Source organism: Vulpes vulpes, chromosome 3, assembly GCF_048418805.1.
Source record: "Vulpes vulpes isolate BD-2025 chromosome 3, VulVul3, whole genome shotgun sequence".
Lineage (NCBI taxonomy): Eukaryota > Metazoa > Chordata > Mammalia > Carnivora > Canidae > Vulpes > Vulpes vulpes.
Genome location: NC_132782.1, coordinates 120,039,755 through 120,054,132, shown reverse-complemented (window position 1 = coordinate 120,054,132; position 14,378 = coordinate 120,039,755).

Sequence of the window (14,378 nt, the reverse complement as noted above, 5' to 3'; positions counted from 1 at the left end):
CAACTTTTGATCCTTAACTTCCATCTTTTCTTTAGAACCAGACTTCTAGAAAGAGGACTTCAGTTTTTATACCATTACGGAAAAAAATCATATATATTTTTTCACAATATAGAAGTTTTTGTTGATATAAGAACCAGCTAAAAAAAAAAAAAAAGAAGGAGTTAAACAGTGAAGTTTTATATGCAATACTAAAAGTTCAAACTTTCTCTTCCTAACTCTCTGCTGTGGACCTTCTTCATCTAAGATAGATTATATTGCTGATTAGGTGCTAAAATGAGCGTGATGCTGAGTGTTTTATATGTATTAACTAACTTAATGTTACCATAATTATTTGGAAATATTATACTGTATTAGATCAGAATCCAAACTTTCAGACAAAACTAGAGGCAACACAAGTTGCCAGCTATGAATTTAGCATTCAAAGTTCACCTTCTGCTGCAATAAGCAGAACAGAAAAACAGCAAAAAAGGGAAAGAGTTGTCAGAATATTTTCTTAGAATCCTTTATCTACCCCCACTACATTCAGAGTAAGTACCAAAATTGTGAGTTCCATAGCTATCAAAAGCAAAAAACCCCAAAAAACTAAAAACTTTGTGTGTATCTAATTCCTTCAGGGCTCTGGAATAAATACACACACACACACACACACACCATACAACCTAGATGCCAAAAGTACACAAAAAAGCAGAAAATTGTATCACGTTTTTCTCTTTTCACCTGATAAACTGTCATGTGGATTAAAACCCAATTCAAGCATCAGCCCCATTCACAGGCTTTTCCTGACCACCATAGGTCTTTGTCTCTCCTTTGTGTTCCCATAATATTTTCTCTTATAATACTTACAACTCTCCATTATAGTTTTTGGTTTTATTTGCTTGTCCTGCAAAGAATGCTAGCTCACTAGGGTTATTACTCATCTCTCTATCCTTGAGGCTTAGTGTAGTTTCTAGCACATAGTAGATGCTCACATGCAGAAGAAGAGAAGGAAAGGAAGGAGAGACAAAAGAAGGGAGGACAATGAGAAGAGAGCAAGTAACCACATTCTGAAAATAAAAAGTACAACTTTACAGGAAGTGGTTAAGATTGTTTGTGTGCATAAAAGGAGTAAGAAAGACAAAAATATGTGGAACAGGAAAAAAAGCTAAAAGTTATCTGGATTCAATGAAGACAAGGACTTTGATTTATGGAATTTCTTTTTTTCAACATTTATTTTTTTATTTTATATAGAGAAAGAGAGAGTGGGGGTGGGGGGTAGGGACAGGGAGAGAAAATCTCAAGCAGACTTTCCACAGTGTGTGGAGCCAAACTCAGGGTTAAATCTCAATGACCCTGAGATCATAACCTGAGCCAAAACCAAGAGTCAGATGCTTAACCAACTGCACCACCCAGGAAGCCCTGATTTCTGGAATTTCAAAAGGCTAACAAGTAATGTGATAAATATTTCTGAAGCTCTATGATATATAATTAAATAGTAAATAAAAAATAATTAGAAACTATTAATATAAGCAGTAATGTATCTTATAGTGGTGACTAATGACAGGCAGGTTCTTTTATACATTCCAATTATATATAGAGTTTAAAGCAAAATAGCAGAAGTCAATGCTTATACATGAATATATTTTAAATATTTAGTTTGCTAATTAACTATGTGTCCTACTACAGCAATAATTAAGATGTGTGATTTCTTAGTACTTGGTACACTGAATATCCCACATCTGAGAACGTAGACAGCAATTTTCATTATTATCATTATTACGATCACATTTAATATCCTTTTACTCAAACACTCTCACCATGAAAGTGAAGCCTTATCTTTCATCTTTTGCTACTCATTCTCACCTGCTTCATCTAATTAATCTGTCTGTTACAGGTATGGCATATGTAGGTATCCTTCAAATGTATGATCTCAAACTGCTATAAAATTTGCCATTGGTTTGTTTCTGTTCCTTCCAATGTTATATCCATAATAAATGTAGCTGCAAAATTAATCTTCCCTTCCCTATGCTCATGTTACTTTAGTTAGTTAAAGAACAATTTCCTACTCACAAGAGAATTGGGCTAAAACTGTTATTTTTTGCATTTTTGAGTTTCCCTTGAATGGCTCCCTTATATCTAGTTAACAATCTGTGTCTGCACTTTTCAGAGGAGAACTGCAACCTTTCTGTGAATCCATCTGGGCCTTGTTCCATTTTGAAATCTAGGGCATTTTCCTATTTGACTCCCTCTTGATGAAATGTTCCATAATTTGAAGTTCAAGCATGTGAGTTATTTAATTACTCTAAGATTCAAGCTAGCACACATATTTTCTACCATATATTGTGTGTTTATGTTCATCTGCAGACTAAACAGAATGTATTTTGCTTCTTCTGTAAGCATCGATTTTCTATAATAATGAGATATAGGGAGTGTCTGGACACACAAAAGGCACACAAATACAAAATGAATGAAATGATACTTGTATCAAGATAACTTCCACAGTTTTAATATAATGGACAGTAATTTTTGAAACTGTGTTATTATTTAATTTTTATGGCTGCAGTAACAAATAACCACAAAGTTGGAGGCTTAACCACACCGTCTATTATAGTAATTCCCCTTATCTGTGGTTTTGCTTTCCACAGTTTTAGTTCTCCAAGGTCAACCATAGAAGGAAGCAGAAAGCCAACAGTAGCCTACTGCTGTGTCACAATGCCTACATCATTCACCTCTCCATCTCATCATGTAGGCATTTTGTCATCTCACATCATCACAAGAAGAAAAAGGTGAGTACCTTACAATAAGATATCTCTAGAGAGAGAGAGAAACCACATTTACATAAATTTTGTTACAGAAAATTGTGATAATTGTTTTATTTTATTGTTGATGTTAATCTCTTACCATGTCTAATTTATAAACTAAGCTTTATTGGAGACATGTATGTATAGGAAAAAACGTAGTATATATAGGGCTCGGTGCTATCCATAGTTTCAGGCATCCACTGGGGGTCTTGGAATGTATACCCCATGGATAAGGGGGGACCCATACTTTACCATATAGTATCCTATAGTTGTGTAGGTGAGAGGTCCAACACTGGTCTGACCTGGCAAAAGTTAAAGTGTCTGCTGGCTGCAGGGCTGCATTCCTTTCTGGAGATGTTAGGGAATAATGTTTTCTTGTGGCTTTTTTAGCTTCTATAGAGCACTCACATTCCTTGGCTCATGCCCCTTTTCCTTTTTCTTCAGATCCAGCAACAGTAGGTGGAGTCCTAATTATGCCACCATCTCTCTAGTCCTCTGCAGCTAGGAAAGATTCTCTGCTTTTAAGAACCAGTGTGATTAGATTAGGACCATCTGGATAATCCGATCTAATCTTCCCGTCTCAAGGTCTTTAACCTTAATCAAATCCGCATACCATTTGCCATGTAAAGTCATATATTCCCAGGTTTCACAAAATTGGGAATGGCCATAGGGGTTGGTGAGCATTACTCTGCCTACTACGACCTTAAATATACATACCTATAAACATCTCTTATGCACCCACTATATGATCTGGCAATGTGATCTGGAGAAACTTAGGAGTGCAAAGTAGCATTCTAAAAGTACTAGGAGAGTATATATTAAAAATAAAAAAAACAATGTATACATAACTAATAAGTGGTGAAAATCTTGTTTCATCTCAAAGCCAACTCCAATCCTATTCCTTCTGCCATAATAAGCACTATATTCATACTTTATACACTTACATATATATTCATACAAATATAAATAAGATCATAGTTTTATTGGTAATTGCTTTAACAAATATATTATCATTTTTGCACATCATTGTATATAGATTCATGTCAGTCTACTGTCTAGCTAATACACAATTTACTAAATGTTTGCAATATTAAACTTTTCTATTTTTTAGCTTAAAAATATTTTGAAGAAAATTTGGGGGATTAAAACTCTGAGTATATGTATGTACGTATTAGGACTTCTTGGTTACATGACAAAAATGCAATTCAATTAGCTGAACAACAAAAACAACTTATTGGCTAATGTAAGGTGCATATCAAGAACTATTAGATTTATGGATTAGTCATCAGCATGTGTCCATCCAGATCTCCATTTATCGCTATTTGGTGTCATTCTGAGATAATTTCTTTCAATATGGTGGAAGATTATATCCAGCTGCCCAAGTCAATATCCAAACAAGAGAGAGTAACTTTGTAAATGTTTGGAATGATCCAGTAACAGCACTCATAGGCTTAGTCTGAGTCATATACCCAGATAGTAGAAGACAATAAACTGTAAGTAAGAAGATGGACTATTCTGACTTGAGTCGCAGAATTATGAATGAGAGCATGGGGATCCCCACTGAAACAACAGGATAGGGAAGATTGCCCTGGCTTAGTTTAGGCATAAATTCCCAAAGGAAGGGAACTACAAAGTGTATGTTTTTCTGTGGAGTTTCTGAATTAAAAGGTATGTCATTTTATAAATTTCATATTGTTATGAGCTGTATTCTATCCCACACAAAATTTATGTGTCCTAACACTCAATATCTTAGAATGTATTAGATCTGGAGACGGGCCTTTACACCTTTAAACAGATAATTAAAGTAAAATGAGGTCATGTCAGGGAGGATGTAATCCAACATGACTGGTGTCTTTATGAGAAAAGGAGACCAGGATACAGGCAACACATGGACTTGGGGGCAACCATGTGAGTGCACTGTGAGAAGGCAGACACCTACAAGCCAATGAGAGAGGCCTCAGAAGAAACCAAACCTGCCTACATCTTGATCATAGAATTCTAGCCTCCAGAACCATGAGAAAATAAACTTCTGTTGTTTATCCATCCAGTCTGTGGAACTTTGTTATGGGAGCCCTGGCAAACTAATATAATAGCTATTGACAAATTTACAGAGAGAAAGATGGTGACATTTAACACTCTTATGAGCCACATAAGAAAGTGACTAACCTGCTTTTATTTTTTATTAATGTTTTCCATTTTTGACTAAAATGGCATCTCATTTTAAATAGTTATTTCCCTAAGGATTAGAAAATTTTAATATTTTGTGTCATTTTTGGTCATTTTATATTTCACTTTCTATGAATTTGCTGTTTATATCCTTCATTTTCATAGGGTTATTTTTCATTTTACACCCTTGGTTTGATTTTATGTTACAAATACATTCTTCTGGTTTGTTGCATGTCTTTTTTTATTTGTATCTAAGCCTGAGTGTTAGTGTGAGTCTGCTAAGAAGCACACAGAACAAAGTGGAATTAGACATGCAAGATACTTAATGGGAAACATCATGAGAAAAAAAATGGAGAGGGATCCCTGGGTGGCGCAGCGGTTTGGCGCCTGCCTTTGGCCCAGGGCGCGATCCTGGAGACCCGGGATCGAATCCCACGTCGGGCTCCCAGTGCATGGGGCCTGCTTCTCCCTCTGCCTGTGTCTCTGCCTCTCTCTCTCTCTGTGTGACTATCATAAATAAATAAAAAAAAATTTAAAAAAAAATAAAATAAAATAAAATAAAAATGGAGAGTTAGCCTGAGGATGTAGGAAAAGCCAGCAGGACAATGGTGTAGGTCTACCCATTGAGGAAGAAAGGAACAAGAAGGAAACAACAAATAGACTGTGGTGCAGTTCTAAGAAAGTTTTATCAAAACCCCCAGGAGCCAAAGTCACTATCAGAAGAGTTGCCCATCTCCCATGTATGGGGCTGCCATAATATCACTGCAATATGCTGTCATTTGTTGGGAGCAATTCGTGTGAGGTGTGGTCTCTGTGCAATATACAGTGTGAGCACAAAAGCTGGAGATTTTGATCAATTATGCTCCATGCAGTCAGTGATCCAAGAGGTAATTCAGAACTTTCATGGCAGCTACAGCCTGTATGCTCTAAGATGCATTCCTGGTGCTTCCTCTGCTCTGTTCACTCATGCAGAAAACTTCATTTTCCAGAATCCTCTGCGAGCTACATTTTTGGCATTTTCTGCCAATGGTAGTTCCTCACCGGAGACCAGAAAGTGGGAAGAAGAGAAAAGCTACCGGATTTCTTGCTCTTTTCCTCTGCTTTTGGAGAGTGTCTCCAGCTCCAGGGCTCCAACTTTTGTGGAAAGCTTTATTCCTCATTAATCCCAGTTTCCATTGATCTAGGAATATAGATATAATTATTGAACATAGACGTGTAATTTTGGTCAAATCCTAGAGGCTCAAATGCCAGTTGTAAGTAGGTTTTTAAGGAAAATAGAAGAAGAGAGTAGATTTCCATGAATAGAATAGAATAGAATAGAATAGAATAGAATAGAATAGAATAGAATAGAATAGAATAGAATATTAGCAGATTTCCATGGTGTGCAATACGAGTTCAACCCCACCAGCAAATTTGGGAGACGTTGTGGAGTGTATTTTAGCATAATCCCAAGAAAGAAATCTGAAATATTTATTGACCACTACTCATCTGTCATTGAAATATCAAACTCAGGGACTTCCAGTCTTCTGTGTGCATAAGCTAAACACTCACAGTCATCCACAGCTGGAGGGGGAGGGTAATAAATATCTCTGGTAGAGCACTTCTGTAATTATCAAGGTAGAGACCGAGGGGGTGTATGTTTGGCATAAGCATCATCTTGTATAGTTAATGTCCCCTTTGGAGACAAAATAAGAATTTACCCAACACTGTGTTTGAACACTTTAACTAGACAAATGGGAAAGGGAGAAAGGTTGTGTTAGCCTTTTCATTTGCTAGAATGGTAGTAAAGTCATAAGTGAGGAATGTGATAGAATGGGATGGGGTAAGAGCCAGTGGGTACCAAACAACAAACAGACAAAAAAACCCTCAAGAGCACCATACCAGCTTCTTCATGGGAGAGAATTCATGTAATAAATGGAGTCACTCAAGGAATCAATATTGACTTATACTCAATCCACACACAGACTTTACGAAGCACTGTCATCAATTCACCATTCCCAGCAAAAGACTATTTCTATTTTATTTTATTTTTTTATGAAACAAAAATATTTTGAGGTCTTAGTTAAGACCTTTCAATTCCAAATAATAAAAACCCATATGAGCTAGCTTAGTTTAGGAGTTTGTGCTTAAGCTAGTCAGAATTATCATATGGCCAAAAACTATATATATAGGCAGGTCTCATGAGATTCTAGAATCAGGAACTGAAAAGTCATCTGAAAAAGAAGCATATATTTGTTTTTCTATGAGTATCTTGAGTTTAGGTGATCTGGGTTTTGGTTTGGTTTGGTTTGGTTTTGATTTTGATTTTGGTTTTGTTTGTTTGTTTTTTAGCTTAGATCACATTCTCCCTCTCCCTCCTTATCTTCTTCTTCTTCTCTCCCTCCCCCTCCTACACTCCCTTCCTCTCTCTTTCCCTTAATTCTTTCTACCTATCCTATTTGTTGTCTGTGCTTCTGCAAAAATATGTTCATTTTCTATTTTACATAACAAATTTCTAGAAACTTAATGGTTTGAAATTCTGCCTATAACTAGACATACTGGCAAATATGGCCCCGAGTGTAAAGCTTAGTTTCAGCTAGCAGGGAGTGACCATTTCAAAGCTAATTTTAAATTTCTGGGAGTAAGACTGAATGATTGATTTGGGATCTGGCAATGACTTTTGCCTATTCATTATGGCTTGTGGGATTGAGTAATTTACCATAAGCCTGGTTGTCAGTGTGTTAAAAATAGAGGGGATGCACAAAATAGTATCAAAGATAGAGAGATTGAGAACAAGTGATTAGTGGGGGGAGAAAAAGAAGACCAAGGAACTGTGCTGACCTTAAAGTCAAGCAAAAGATATGTATATAACATATATATTTTCCCAAGGGAGGGGTAATAATCATCTAAGCAAAATGCTGTTTAGGATTGACTATTAGATATAGCAGAATAATGATAAAAATAGTAAGTATAATAGTTATATAACCACTATTTCTATTATGCCAAGTGTCCCTTGACTACCTGAAAATACATTCAACTTCCTGCATGCAAACATTGTCATTCCTATCCTGTATCTAGAACTTTTATTTTTTACCTTAATGTGAATTAAAATCATCCCTGTGGTGAACTACTCACTTATCTATCATAACCTAAGTGACTATTTAAACTTTGGCATGATATATGTATATATAAATTGTATAAAATATAGATATATATGTGAGATAAGTGATGGAGACAGTGAGTCTCATGCACCTCATTGTGTTGGTACAACTCTTGTTTGAAGGGATGATTTTACTGGCCAGCAAATCTGGTTGCTTTGATTTTTGACAACTGATAAAAAATGTCCCTTGTCTAGATCTTCTAATGTCTGTGAAGGGGCATGAATACTGAAGGGTTTGTAGCAGGTGGCTTTCAGCTAGTACTGACATCCTTTGTACTCATAAACTAACTCAGTAATGGTCTGAATGACCGACATTCTCTGTTTTCTTGGCGTGAATCAAGCAAGGTGCATATTCAATAACAGATGTTTTCCCAATTTTATTGAGATATATTGGCATATTGTGTTAGTCCAAGGTGCACAATGCAACTATTTGATATAAGTATATATTGATTACCACAGTAAGTTTAGTTAACATCAATTGTCTCACAGAATTACATTCTTTCATCTTGTGATAAGAACATATTTTCTTTTTATGTTTCAAGTTTTAATTTAAATTTTAGTTAACATATAGTGTTAGTTTCAGGAGTAGAATTTAGTGAATCATCACTTGCATATAACACCCAGTGCTCATCACAAGTGCCCTCCTTAATGCCCATTACCCATATAACCCATCCCCCACTTCCTTCCATCACCCCTCAATCTGTTCTCTGTAGTTAAGAATCTCTCTTATAGTTTGACTTCCTCTCTCTTTTTTTTTCTTCCCCCTATGTTCATCTGTTTTGTTTCTTAAATTCCACGTGTAAGATCATATGGTATTTGTCTTTCTCTGACTGACTTATTTAACTTAACATAATACATTCTGGTTCCATCCTCGTCATTGTAAATGGCAAGATTTCATTCTTTTTTATGGCTGTATTTTGTATTCCATTCTTTATCCATTTATCAATTGATGGACATTTGGGCTCTTTCCATAATTTGGTTATTGCTGATAATGCTACTATAAACATTGTGGTGCATGTGCTCCTTCAAATTAGTATTTTTGGATCCTTTGTGTAAATACCTAGTTGTGTTAAAATCTACTCTCTTCCATTTGCAATCATGTGGGTGGTATTATGCTAAGCGAAATCAGTTAGAGAAAGACAAATACCACATGATTTCACCCATATGTGGAATTTAAGAAACAAAACAAGTGAGCAAAGGGGGAAAAAAGAAAGAAAGAGGCAAACCAAGAAACAGACTCTCAGCTATAGATATCAAACTGATGGTTACTGTAGTGGAAGAGAGAGAGGAGATAGGTGAAATAGATGATGGGGATAAGGAATGCACTTGTGGTGATGAGTACCAAGTGATGTATGGAAGTGTTGAATCACTATATTGTATTAACCTAAAACTAATATTGCACTGTATGTTAACTAATTGGAATTTAAATAAAAACTAAAAAAAATAACATCTAGTTTTTTAGTGGCTTCCAATATTTGGGTTTGCTTTTAATTGGATAAAAACCACATAGTACTTGAAACTATCTTTTAGTGATCCTTAACAACTTTAGTCTAGAGATCAAGCTAGCTGGACCAGAGTTGACATTTCAAAATAGCCTTGCACAAACCGAAGTAGTGGATGTGCTTTAATAATAGAACGTGGATTAATCTCCACATTCTCTATGAGTTAAACATAGTTACAGAAAGTGTGTTAGGTCCTATTATTTCATTTTTCTAGGATTTCACTCGTTTTCAGCCCTGAATCACTCTGCACCATAGGCACAAGTAAAAGGACAGAACTGAGCCACTTCAGTTCAGCAAAGCACATTGTTAATCTATTGATAATGTCCAATATGGTATAGTGGTTAAAAATGTAGTGGTTGTTGCACAAAGCAGAAATGGAATCAAATCCATTTCTTTGGACAAATTCTGAACACTCTAGACCTCAGGTTTGCTCAGAGGAATGAGAATGATAAAAGAATCCACCCGTTTGAATTTACACAAAAATTAAATAAGACAATATGTATAAGTTACTTGACTCCCGGGAATCATGCATGTAAATTTCCATTATTATTTCAATTATTATCAATCTAATTAATTTAGATCTCAGTAATTTCAGAGCTTCCATCTACTTTTCTTTCTATTTACAGCCAAAGGAGCTTTGGACTTCAATTGTATTCTTTCCCATTATGTACAACGCTAATCAAAACAATTTGATTATATTTGGCTTCTAAGTCTCCTAAAGTATAATTTTATAAGAACATAGCATCTGGATGCCAAAGGTAGTAAAAAATCACTTGGTTCATGTACATATGGAGCCACTTTCACATGCCAGGATAAAGGGAACTTCATTATCTGTACTCCCCATCCAGGTTATAGTTTTGGGGCGTGTTATTCGCAATCTCAAGCTTTGGATCAAATATTAAGTTAGTAATGACATTTGTGGAAGGAAAACTCAATCTAGGTTAAATGAAAAAGAGGAACTTCCTGTCACTTACAGAGCCTAACTGTGGGAAACCATTCTATTGGAATATACTTGGTTCCAAATCAAAAATTACATAAGAAACAGGAAAAATGTAAGTTAGTACTTATCCCTTAGACTATCCCTTTGGATAATATGTCTCTCTCAGTCCACTTTCAGTGTCTTTCTCAGTCCACTTCATTTCCCACTCTCTTTCTACCTAATAATATTTACTACTTCATATGCTTGGCCTACTTAGGATAAAGGCTAAGCTGCTTTTTTTAAAAAGAGGCCCAAAGTAAAGAAGCTTAGAAAAAAATTTTTTTTTTCTTTTGGATAAAAAAGTCCCAAAGTGAGCAGCACAAGTCGGCAATCATTTAAAGACCCAGATCCTTTCTAAATTCCAATTTTTATATACCCTTGATTTTGTCTTTGACAGTTCAGGCTGGATTGTAGGTATTTTTATGTTCCAACAATTTGAGATGCATGGAAGCACAGGGTCACATAATGTCTTAAGACCAAGACAAACATTTCAATGATGAGAATTTAGTATAAGGTCACATCTGGTACAGTGGAGGTTGGAAAATATTATCTTTACTGAGGCAGCTATGTGAAGACCAGTATTTTTTACCTCAATACTGAAGTCTCAGCTGCTGAATGTATTTTTCTTAATTTTGAGAAACCAGTAAAACTAATGTTTTAAATCTCATTTGTAAGATTTCAGTTGTGAGAATCTGAATGGACCACGCTTGATCCAAAAAGTTATGGACAGAGATAAGTAATCTAAAACAAATATGGCTATAACTATCCATATCTAAAGTCAGAGAATGGTTCAATGGAAAGAGGTTGAACAAATAATCCAGTGGTCATTTACTACCTATATAATAGAATGTTAATTTGGTGAAGCTGATTATAATGCAGACACATGGGATCCCTGGGTGGCACAGCGGTTTGGCGCCTGCCTTTGGCCCAGGGCGCGATCCTGGAGACCCGGGATCGAATCCCACGTCGGGCTCCCGGTGCATGGAGCCTGCTTCTCCCTCTGCCTGTGTCTCTGCCTCTCTCTCTATCTCTCTGTGACTATCATAAATAAATAAAAATTAAAATATATATATATAATGCAGACACAATGCTAACATCAAAACAAGATAATACACTCACAAACAGAAAACTACTGACCAAACAAATTTGGTTGATGAAAATATTGTTATCTAAAATACTACCAAACTGAATTTTGAAGATACCTCACCAGTAAAACACCATGTTCAAGTATAACTTGCTCTTCAAACGTAAAGGTATTATATAGAATGACTCTTTTTATATAACTTATCCTATCAAAATGTCAAAGTAGAGAAACTATTGTTGTTGTATTTTGTTAATTAAAAGGCACCTGAATTGATTCAACATATATTTTCTATTTCAAAACATAGTACTAAAAATAGATTTACCATTAAAGAGGTACTGTAGCTTAAAAGTTTTCAGTCTTTAGATCTGCTGATAGATTGTATGTTTTTTTCCTAATTTAGAAAACCCATAGAATGCTAACCTGGCATGACGTATGAGTTGGCTATGGGATCACAGTCCTTGATTCAGCCTGCCAGGACATGAATGCCAGAATTTCTGGCTTCCTCCTGTAGTGTGTGTGTATTTGTGTGTGTGAGAGAGAGAGGGAGGGAGGAAAAAAGGGTGGGAAGGAGGGAGGGAAAAAAGAAAGCAAGAAGATAAAGGAGACTTTTGTGTGTGCAACATGGAGACTTCCCAGGAATTAAAAAAAATCTTAACTGTAGTTAAATTCAGTTAATTAACATATAATATACTATCAGCTTCAGAGATAGAGGTCAGTGATTCCTCAGTCTTATATATAACACCATGTGCCCTCCTTAATGTTCATCACCCAGTTACCTTGTCCCCCCACGCCCCTCCCCTCCAGCCACCTTCAGTTTGTCTCCTACGATTAAGAGTCTCATGAAATTTTAACAAAAAAAATGGAATATATTTTTCTTATTATTTATTAAACACTAAGCATATTTGATATTGATGGTATCATGGCTATTACTAATTACTTTTACCATTAAGAAATTAAAATTTAAAAAGTCAAGTATTTTGCACAGTTTTGGGTACTTCAAATATTTCACTGAATAAAAAATGCAGAACAATTTAGATTATTCTCAACTGAGAATTCTCTTCCTTTTACCATGTTTCACAATATCAACTAATTCCATAATTGAACAAGCAAATTCCAGCACTTAGAAATACTTTCTAGATGTATGGCTGCAGTGAGACAGATCTCCAAACATAATGTATAGCACTCAGATATTCAAACATATTATTTGTTCTTATGTGAAAGGAGTTATTGATTCTTATATCTACTAATAAATCAGTTTTATACTCATGCAATCAAGGTTCAGTAAGAGTTTCTAATTCAAATTTGCAGATGCATTAGACATGAAATATGTTTAAATCTAAACAAGCAGCACTAGTCTCAAAACGTGCATTGCTATTTCCTATCTTTCAAGAGAGAAAATTTTCTCTTCTACTATACAACATAACCTATGTTTTTAATCCTCATAGCATCACATTAAGAGAATAAACATGCTTTGAATATATCTGCTTTACAAAAAAAATATGTATCTCTTACATATATTTTTCAATCTTTGGTGAGCTATAATTTAGTACTGTGTTCTAATTGTTTATTTGTGTATTTCTAAAATGCTTAGCTAACGGAAGCCCTGCCAAGGAATGCCATGATCAGTTGCTGCTAGACCTTGTAAATAACTGCTTATGCAAGCCTACAGACAGACCATCTTTATATAGTCCTGATGCAACTGTGTATATGGGATGCTTAGTCATTATTATGTAACCATTGAGCAATGTAGCTAGATAATGCTGATGGCATACTAAATTGTTTTTCAGATACAGACATTAGATCCAGTATTCTGGCTTGAAAAAAGGCAAGTTTTGCAAACAAGTAATCTAATTTTGCTGGGGATTCAGGATGACATACTTGGGGTATTTACAAGGGTGTTTGCTAAGCCCCCAGTCTCTGCTTTCCACAGCCTGGTGAGGTCTTACCCTGAAGGGCAGATTTTCAGCACCACCTCCATTTAGGAAATGGGAAACATAAGATTCCCTAAACACTGAACTCCCCTGTACCCCTCTGCTTGATGCCCTCTACTACTAGAAAAGGATCTGTTTAACATATTTTACTTAACTGATTTCTCTGAGCTTTTTATTCCTTTTTTTTTCTTTTCTTTGTTGTTGTTGTTGTTGTTGTTGTTGTTGTTGTTGTTGTTTTTGCAAATACCAAGCCATATACTTGGTAGCAAAAATCAAGTAGCACATTCTGATGTGAGCAGTAGAAATTCAGTGAAAGATTTTTTAACCAATCAAAGGGATAAGTAATTACCACATCTTTGAAAAAAAATCTTTGTGATCTCACTCCTGGATTCAATAGCTTTATAACCATCTGTTCCTCTCTCCAGTATTTCCTATCACAAGTTATTCAGGACACTATTTCCAGGTTATTCTCTCTTAAATGAGACATTTCCTATGACATCATCTTGTTTACAACCTTGATGACTTTTGAGGGAAAAAGTGTATAATGTTTATTAAACTTTATATTTGTTAATGTTCAGAATATGTCATCAGAGCTTTTATAGACGATATAAAAGTTACTCAGTAAAAAATTAAATTAAAGGACCTTTGTTGGTTATATGACTATTGTAAGCATTACCTACTATTTAGCAATTCATCTTGAATATATCTAAGGTAAACGACAAAGCATTATAAGGGCAAAAATATTCAGGTTCAACAAAGTATACATTTTTGGTATGTGTTCCCTTCCTACTGATTACAAA